This window comes from Canis aureus, chromosome 13 (genome assembly GCF_053574225.1).
Source record: "Canis aureus isolate CA01 chromosome 13, VMU_Caureus_v.1.0, whole genome shotgun sequence".
NCBI classification, from domain to species: domain Eukaryota; kingdom Metazoa; phylum Chordata; class Mammalia; order Carnivora; family Canidae; genus Canis; species Canis aureus.
This window is the reverse complement of record NC_135623.1, coordinates 8,771,351-8,780,206: the sequence shown is the minus strand read 5'-3', so window position 1 is coordinate 8,780,206 and position 8,856 is coordinate 8,771,351.

The following is an 8,856-nucleotide window of genomic DNA, read 5'->3' as shown; positions in this document are numbered from 1 at the left end:
CAAAAGGAGGGCAATGATCCCTTTCCTGGCCACGTCTCACTGTGGTGGCGAGGGGCAGACAGGAGTCAGAGTCGGGCGTGTCAGCGTGGGTGAATCCAGCCTTGTGTCCTTCTGGCTGCTTTTTGGCTTCCTCAGGAGGGCCCCATCCTCTGGAGAGGCAGAAGAGGAAATCACCTGGGCAGGTGCATGGTAGCAAGTAGAAGTCCGGGTACAGGTCACCTTGGGCCACCTTCGGCTCACCCTCCCCGCACCTTCCGTGGGCCCTGCTGGCCTGTGCCACAGATCTCCCCCCTCTTCCTGTCACCTCATCCATCCCGTGTCACATCCCAAGTCTGAGCCAAGTCTACTCTCTAGGGGTGGATTTTGGTGCCCCATCAGTGGAACAGGCTGCCGCAGGAAGGTAGCCTGCCCTGTCCCTGGAAGTGGCAGCTGGGATTGGGGCAAATTTTGGATTGGGGAAGAGCTGTATTGGTTGGCCTTGGAATCCGAAGATGTGTATTTCGCCCCAGGTTTGCATACTCTCTAGCTGGACATCCGCCAAGTTAATTCATGACTCTGAGCCTCAGTTTTGTCCTCTCTAAAATGGGGACGGTGATGGGATCTGGCTCATGAGGCTGCCCTGAGGATCCTGTGAGCTCGGGCTCCTCCCTGCTTGCAGCAGTGAGCTCTCCATGGCGGTAGCTGTTGTCCTTCTTTCCAATCCCACGAAATTTCTGTCCGAAATCAACAGCCGGCAGAGAAGAGGAGGATTACCTATGAGGGATGGGACACGTGCTGGTGGCATAGGAGAGAAGACAGGGCTGGAGGGGCGGGTTGTCTTTCCCCGCAGTTGCGAGCATTCAGCAGGGCAGGTCCATGGGGACCCCACCCTGTTACCCTGCTGAGGCTCACACCCCCTCTGCGAAGTCATCCACAGGCCACCATTCTCCCAGCATCCTCCCAGGTGCAGTCACCATGCAGCTGTCAAAGCCCTTTGAACACACTGTCCCCTTGGATCCACCCAGTAATTCCTACCTGTGATGAGGGTATCGTTAGTCCCATCTTTCAGATAAGGAAACTGAGGCTGGGAGAGATCACAGAGCTGGCACTTAGGCTCGGGCCTTCTGCTCCATGAAGCCCAGTTGGTGCCACTCTGGACAACCGAGGCGCTTGGGCAAATGTGCCCCATCCCGGTGGGAAAGTCTCAGTCTCTGAGCCCCAAGGCTCCCCCTGCAGGTGAAGATGGGCCTGGTGTTCTCTGGATGCACCTCACCCTCCTTGTGTGTGTGTGTGTGTGTGTGTGTGTGTGTGTGTGTGTGTGTGCTTTCCTGAAGCTGCTGGGAGACATGGGTGTGGCTCCTCCGGGGCCAGAACAATGCTCCAGGCTGGCGCGGCTCAGAACGCGGTGTTCCCACCCTGCTGCCCAGGTCCCCGGCCAGCACGCCTGGCTACTCCCCAGGCAGCCGGGCAAACAAGCCTCCATTGATTCTGGGTCGTGGCTGGAAGAATGCCTCTTTGTTGAGCGCTTCCCCCCCACTCCTTGTGTCCTTGCCCGCAGGAGAGGCCTTCAGGTAGGAAGCAGCCTGGCCGCTCCTCCTGCGGGGACCCCGGAGGGCAGCAAGGGACGGAATGTCACCCCGGGGCCCCGCAGAGGCCTCTGTGTCCTGCTGTCCCTTCTCTCTCCTCTCCCATTTCCCGGGCTCTCTGCACCCGTCCCTGTCACCCTGTCCTTACTGGCTGGTGCTGGGGGGCGGGTCCGTCGGGATCTCTCAGTGTTTGAATCCTCCCCCGCTGCATCCTCCCCACCTGGATCCCCACTAGGCCGGGGAGCTTCTTGAGAGGAGGAAGCGCGGCTTGGTCCTACCTGTAGGCCTGGGCCCAACCCAGAGCTTGGTCCAGAAGAGACACATCAAGGTCTCGAGGAACAAATGAACGAAGTTCCATCGGTGGCACTACGGGCCTCCCAGTCACCCAGGCCTGGAACCCGACCAGCCGGATACCTGGGTGCTCACAAGCTCTGCTGATTCCCCCTGAAGCGTCCCCCCACTTTCCCGACTTCCCAGACCTCCCCAGGTTGGCCTGAGCCTACTCGACTGCACCTGGGGGCCCCCTCCTCCTGCCCGCCTGGGCTCTTGCTGCTTATTCACCGCCAGGCCTCAGGGCTCTTGGTGGAGCTGTCATTGCTCTGGGGGCTGGGGATGCTCCAGGGGACAGGTGGACCAAGTCCTCTCCTTCGCAGCTCTTACAGTCTCTTTGGGTGGACAGACAGACAGTAAATGTGGGCGCAGGTAACGCAGCAGGGAGCGTGGGATGGGTGCTGCGAGCAGGGGCCGGCAGGGTGCGGGGATGGGGAGTGATGACAGTGTGTCTCCAGGAGGGGGCCCTGGCGTGGGCACCGTGACAGGGGTGTGCGGGCCGGGGTCGCCCAGGAACCGGGCCACAGGGAGGAGCTCAAATCTCCCCGAGTGCCGTGGGGAGCTGCCGTCGGGCCGGTGTGTCCTGTCCACGCCCGCCTCCGGGCTTCGGCCCACGGGGCTGCCTGGAGTGCCGGTACCCGCGCCTCCCCGTCTGCCTCCGTCCTGCTTGGATTCCGTGCCCAGCGCCAGTCTGCCCATCATCCCGAAGCCAGCCTGGTTTCCTCCAGGGTGCAATCATCTCTCCTTCCCAATTCCTAGCATGGTACCTCTGCTCTTGGGGCGTCATTACCTAGACTTAGCAAGCTCAGATTCTCGAACGTTTACCCGGCACCCACTGTGAGCCGGTGCTACGTGTGGGTGACTCACCCAATCCTTGCCACCTCCCCGTCCCCATGAGGTTCATGCTCTGCCCAGTTTTTTACAGACGGGTAAAATGAGGTGCAGAGAGGTTCAGCGACTTATCTGTGGCCTCACATTTAAGGGGGTGCAGGATTTGAAGGGCCAGCATCTGACCCCCCCAAGTCCAGCTCTGTCCTCACTGGCTCACAGGGGCTTCTCCCCTGAGGTTAAGTATTCAGGGCCCTTCAGGCCTGCCCCGATCTCTTTCTGCAGCTTCTCTTCCACGGGGACCCTGTGTTTCCAGGGACCACGGGGGCATGTACCCTGCCCTTCTCTGCGTTGCTTGCTGGTGTGATGTGCCCCTTGCAGAGTAATGAGCACACCCACAGGTGACAGCCCAGGATGGGGACATCCAAGGAGGGGCCCTGCCACCACTTCTCTGTCTCCCCTTCTGTGGGTTTCTGCCATGAGAGTCAGGGACGGATCTCACTCCAGCCAATAGCCTACCCCAGGGCCACACAGTCATCCGGAGAACCAGGGCCCAAGGCCTTGGAAAAGTTGCCATATCCTAGGGTTGTGATACCATAAATGCAACTATATCTCCCAGGCTTGTGACATGACGGTGTGGGAAAAGCCATAAAGTCCTTGGCTGTAGTAACTCTTAAACTTTTCCTTTTTTGGTTAAATTCAAGATGTCAGTGCTAATAGAAAGTAACAAGAATAGCTACTTTATCAAGGCCATGCAGAACGCAAGGAGCCTGCTGGGCACTCTCCACAGGCTAGCTCACTGAATCCTTGCGACAACCGCAGCATGCAGGTGTGATTATCGTTCGCATCTTACAGATCTAGAAACTGAGTCTCAGAGGTGTAAAGCAACAGGGGTGGGATCCCTGGGTGGCTCAGTGGTTCAGCGTCTGCCTTTGGCTCAGGACGTGATCCGGGGGTCCTGGGATCGAGTCCCAAGTTGCGCTCCCTGCATGGAGCCTGCTTCTCCCTCTGCCTATATCTCTGCCTCTCTTTCTCTGTGTCTCTCATTAATAAATAAAATCTTTTAAAAAAATAAAGCAACAGAGGTGCTAAATGCTGCAATGCAAACCCCAGCTCCACCCATGGTCTGGTGGACCTCAGAGTCTTTGGTCCCCACCTCTGAGGCCCACTCTACTGCAGGTGTTTTTGGGAGCCCCATCATAGGTGGCAACCAGGGTGGAGGGCAGGTGTCGTTACTGGGGCTCCTCAGAGAGGAGACAGAACCGGGGTGCTCAGGACACTGCAAAAACACTGGTCTTGGTGTCATGCAGATCCTGGCTTTACCTCCTCCCAGCTGTGTGTCCTTGCTGGTGTTGTTCCCTTCTCTGTGCCTTCACCTCCTCCCCTGTGAAATGGGATGATAGTAGGTCCTCCCTCTCTGTCTGCTGGGGGAAAGAAACACGGTGATGTTTGTGCACATATTTTGAGGCCATGAAGCGCCGTGTCTAGTGTATTATTACCCACTCCCCAGACTTCCAGGATGAGCAGACGGGGGGGAGAGGCCAGAGCAGCACTGGAGGGAGGGGGAGAGGAGAGTTCTGGGTTGGGCCTTCTCTGTGTAGAGAGAGGCAGGTGAATGTCTTGCTCAGCCAGCCTCACATGACAAGAGGAACCTGCTAACTAGGTCACCTTGCAGTAGGAAAGAGCTATTCCGGGAGCCGCCTGCCACCTCCCGGAGCAGGAGCTGCAGAGCTGGGCTATTTCAGGGGTGGCACAGAAAGCTCATCCAACAGCTCTGGCTTGGATCCTGTCTCTGCCTTTGCGCCTTGGGAGGCCAGGGGACCCTGGTGGGCACTGTGCTGGTGCCCTCTGCATGGCTGTTCTGGGGTAGGTAGTGGCAGCATGGGACCATCGCAGCACAACCTTCCCCGGCCCACGGAAACCACCATCCCAGGCGAGGACGGTGGGTGAGGATAGCAAGATGCCAGGCTCGCATTTCCCCACCTGGCTGCGACACTCAGCTCTAAAATGCAATAGCCCTGTGATACCAGGCAAGTTGCTTTACCTTTCCGGGCCTGGATCTCCCCACCTATAAAGTAGGGGTGATGGTGCCTATGTCCTAGGACTGTTTTGAGGATTAAATGAGATAATGGCATAAAGCACCAAGCACAGAGTCCGGTCAGATCTAGTGCGTGGTAAACGGTTATAGCTCCTAAGTGAGCTTCTGGGGCGTTCCATGCTTCAATGGCAAGTGTGGGAAGGACAGTGGATGGCTCAGCAGGTCCGAGAAGAAGGCTGCGTGTTGTGGGATGGAGGGGCGGGGAGGCGGGTAGACGGGGAGACTGTGCTGCAGAAGCTGGGCTTTGGGGGTTCTGGCTTCCTGAGCTCAGGAAAGAGAAGAATCCTTTTAGAAGGAACTTGGGGCTTTGAGGCCAGCCCCTGACCATGTGAGAATCGCTTGGCTCTGAGCTTCAGGTGCTTGGCTGCAAAATGGGGGTGGAGACATTTACCTCCTAGGTGCTGGCAAGGGATGAATGAGGTCATCACGACGAAGCCTTTAGCACCCTGCTGGCTGCCTAGGAAGCACTCAAGAAATGCCAGCTGTTACTGTTCTCTCACTTGGCCGCAGGAACCCCCTGCAGAAAGTGCCACTATCCCCATTTTATAGATGAGACGATGGAGCACAGAGAGGTTAGGTAGCTTCTCTGAGGTCTCACAGGAAGTTATCTTGCTGTCATTTGAATCCAGTCAAACTCTGGGATTTGTGGGGGTTTTTTGGCAACATTGCCCAGCATGCAGGAAGTACGAGCTAAAGTATATACAGACGTGCAGATACTGACGCCGCGGTGGCCAGCACGGCGCACTTACATAATCCGGGGTCAGCAGTGCACCTGTTGCTATTAAAATTATCAGCCTCGTCGTGACTGTCATTCAGGAGCAAGCTGGGAATTATAAAGCTTGAGAGCAGCTGGTGAGGGTCGAGGGTGTTCGAAGGTATTAGAAGGGGCAACAAGAAATCCGTCACAAATAAGGATGAGTGGGGATGCCTGGGTGGCTCAGCGGGTTAGAGCCTGCCTTCAGCTCAGGGCGTGATCCCCAGTCCCAGGATCTGGTCCCACGGGTCCCACATCGGGCTCCTTGCATGGAGCCTGCTTCTGTCTCTGCCTCTCTCTCTCTCTCTCTGTCTCTCATGAATAAATAAATAAAATCTTAAAAAAAAATAAGGATGAGCATCATAAGCATTACCAGTAATTGGCAAAAAATAGAAAAAATGTACATATCAAGCAGTAAGGGAGTGATTTAGCAAATTATGGTTGATCTCTTTAAAATGATGATAATCTAAAAAAAAATTTTAAAGAAATAAAATGATGATAATCTGACCTAACATGGACAATGTTTATGACAATGTTACTGTTAAAGGGAAAAGGCTGGGTATAGGATTCTATTTCTGCTCTAAGAATCCATCTATTACAGCTATCACCTGCATGTAGAGAAGAGTGGAGAGGGAACATGCAAAGAGTTGATATGTTAAATCCTGGAATCGAGGGTTTCTTATCTTTTGCAAGGGGTTTAATAATTCAACCATAATTTATTGAGCCATTACTAAATGTCAGCCACCACGTTAAGCATGGTTGTTAGTGTGGATTGTATTAGGGTTTGTTAACAGGAAGGCTTAAAGAGAAAAGAGTTTTTAAAAAAATTAAGTATTTTTTTAAATAGTGTTATGGATTTTATTTTTACTTAGTTTTATTATTTTTTTAGATTTTACTTATTTATTTGAGAGAGATTGAGAGAGAGAGAGATAGAGACAGAGAGAGAGGACACAAGCAGAGAGGAGGGGCAGAGGGAGAGGGAGAAGCAGACTCCCCACTGAACAAGGAGTCTGGAGTGTGGCTCCATCCCAGGACCTGAGCCAAAGGCAGATACCTAACTACTGAGCCACCCAGGTGCCTCAAGAAAAGAGGTTTTATTGCTTTTCAGAATATTCTGGAAGCAAGCAGTTGAAAGCTGATATGGCAGCTTCAGGGTGTCAGGGGCCCTGGATCTCTGTCTGGTGACTCTGCCATTGCCAAGAAGTTGCCCCTTTCCGCGTGGTCCCATAGAGTACACCACCCCGTTCACCTTCCAGCCAGTAGGAGGATGGAAAGGGGAGGGCATACCCTTCCCAGGACAGGTATGACTGGCAGTTGCTCATGCCATCTCTATTCTTATGCATTGGTCAGACCTTTATCATGCGGTCACCCCAAGCAGCAAAGTAGAGTGGGACATGGCATTACTTTGGGAGGCGATGAGCCTAGCTAGTGTAGAAGAAGGGAAGATGGCAACTGGGGACCTCTGTGGTAGCATGCCAAGCTGGATAAGTTGAGGCCACGTCCTTGAAGAGCCCACTGTCCAACGAAGGGGAAACACATGTCAAGAAATGATGGAAAGACAAAGAGGTGCTGTGATTGAGTTAGAGGATTACGGGGGACAGATGGCCAATTCTATCTGGCAGGGCATTAGCAGCTCCATCCCCCAAGAAGATTTTACCTTCATGGGGAACCACCCAGTTCATACCATGTGGTGTTGTATTCCGTCCCCCAGATCTGAGATCTGAGCAGGGGCCAATGCACTCCCGGCTCAAGCTGAGGCCATCCAGTGCCTTCTAGGATCACAAATGTCATGGAGAGACCCAGGAACTGGTCACAGTAGCCCTGCCCCTGGAAGGCAGCAGGCTTCTGTGGGACCTTGGACCTGTCCTTCAGATTAATTATTGTTTATTCAATTCCCCTTCCTTGATCTGTGATGTGCCTGTAGAGCCTCCCGAGAAATCCATCAGCCCCTCTTACCTCCACTTTTTTTTTTTTTTGGACTCAACGTAGCTACTTGAGACCAAAATAAGCCAAAGTAATTCAGGGGTCAGGATAAGTTAACAAGCAGTTTTGCAGAGATTCGATGCCAAGTGGGTGTTTTCCCCCAGGTGCAATGAGAAGCCAGGAGGGTTTTAAGGAGGGCAAAGCGGACAGTTTTCCAGGCAGGGACTCAGCAGTGTATCTGGAAGCCTTATACTTCTGTTAGTGGTTTATCGATTATGTAACAAAACGACCACCGGAGAAGAGCAAATACTTCACGCAGGCACCAGAGGGATGGGTTGCTGGCAGCCGACGGCAGAGCTCTGGATGAAGAGGCTGGAGGTCCGCCATCCAAGGGAGACCTGGTTTCTGTGTGATCCTAAGCACACCAGGAGACCTCTCTGCACCTGTTTCTTCAATTCTTTTTTTTTTTATGATTTTATTTATTTATTCATGAGAGGCCCAGAGAGAGAGGCAGAGACACAGGCAGAGGGAGAAGCAGGCTCCTCACAGGGAGCCTGATGCGGGACTCGATCCCAGGACCCCTGGGATCACGACGACCTGAGCTGAAGGCAGATGCTCAACCACCGAGCCACCCAGGCGTCCTTGTTTTTTCAATTCTAAAAAAAAAAAAAGAGAAAAAAATTCTTATATACTTAAGTAAATAAAAAACCCCACAGCAGCCTCTCTCCCTGTGTTACCCTATACTGGAACCATCAGCTTTTTCTCCCCTGAACTCCCTCTGCAGCTGGTCTACCAGCAGATCTACAGCCCAGGACAGGTGTCTGAGGCCATCACTTCTCCCCACCCGATTGCTCGAACCCCGGACAACTGCTTCGCCTCCTGATCAGCCTGCCTGCCTGCTGTTACTTTGTCCCCTTCCAACCTGTTCTCTACAAGCCAGCCACTGTGATCTTTTAAAAAGTCAGATCAAGGGGTGCCCTGGTGGCTCCATCAGTTAAGTGTCCAGCTCTTGATTTCGGTTTAGGTCATGATCTCAGGGTTGTAAGATTGAGGCCTGCATGGGGCTCTGCGCTGGGCATGAAACCTGCTCAAGATTCTCTCCCTCTCCCCCTCCCTCCTCTCCCTCACTTGGGTGTGCATGTGCTTTTTCTCTCTCTCTTAAAATTTTTTTTTTAAAAAGTCAGATCAAGTAAAGGAAACCAGTCTGAAAAGACTGCATACTGTGCGGTTCCAACTACATGACAGTCTGGAAAAGGCACAGCTATGGAGACGGTAAAAAAAAATCAGTGGTTTCCAGGGACTTCACGAGGAGGGAGGGATGAACATAGAGCACAGGTGATTTTTCGGGCGGTGAAATT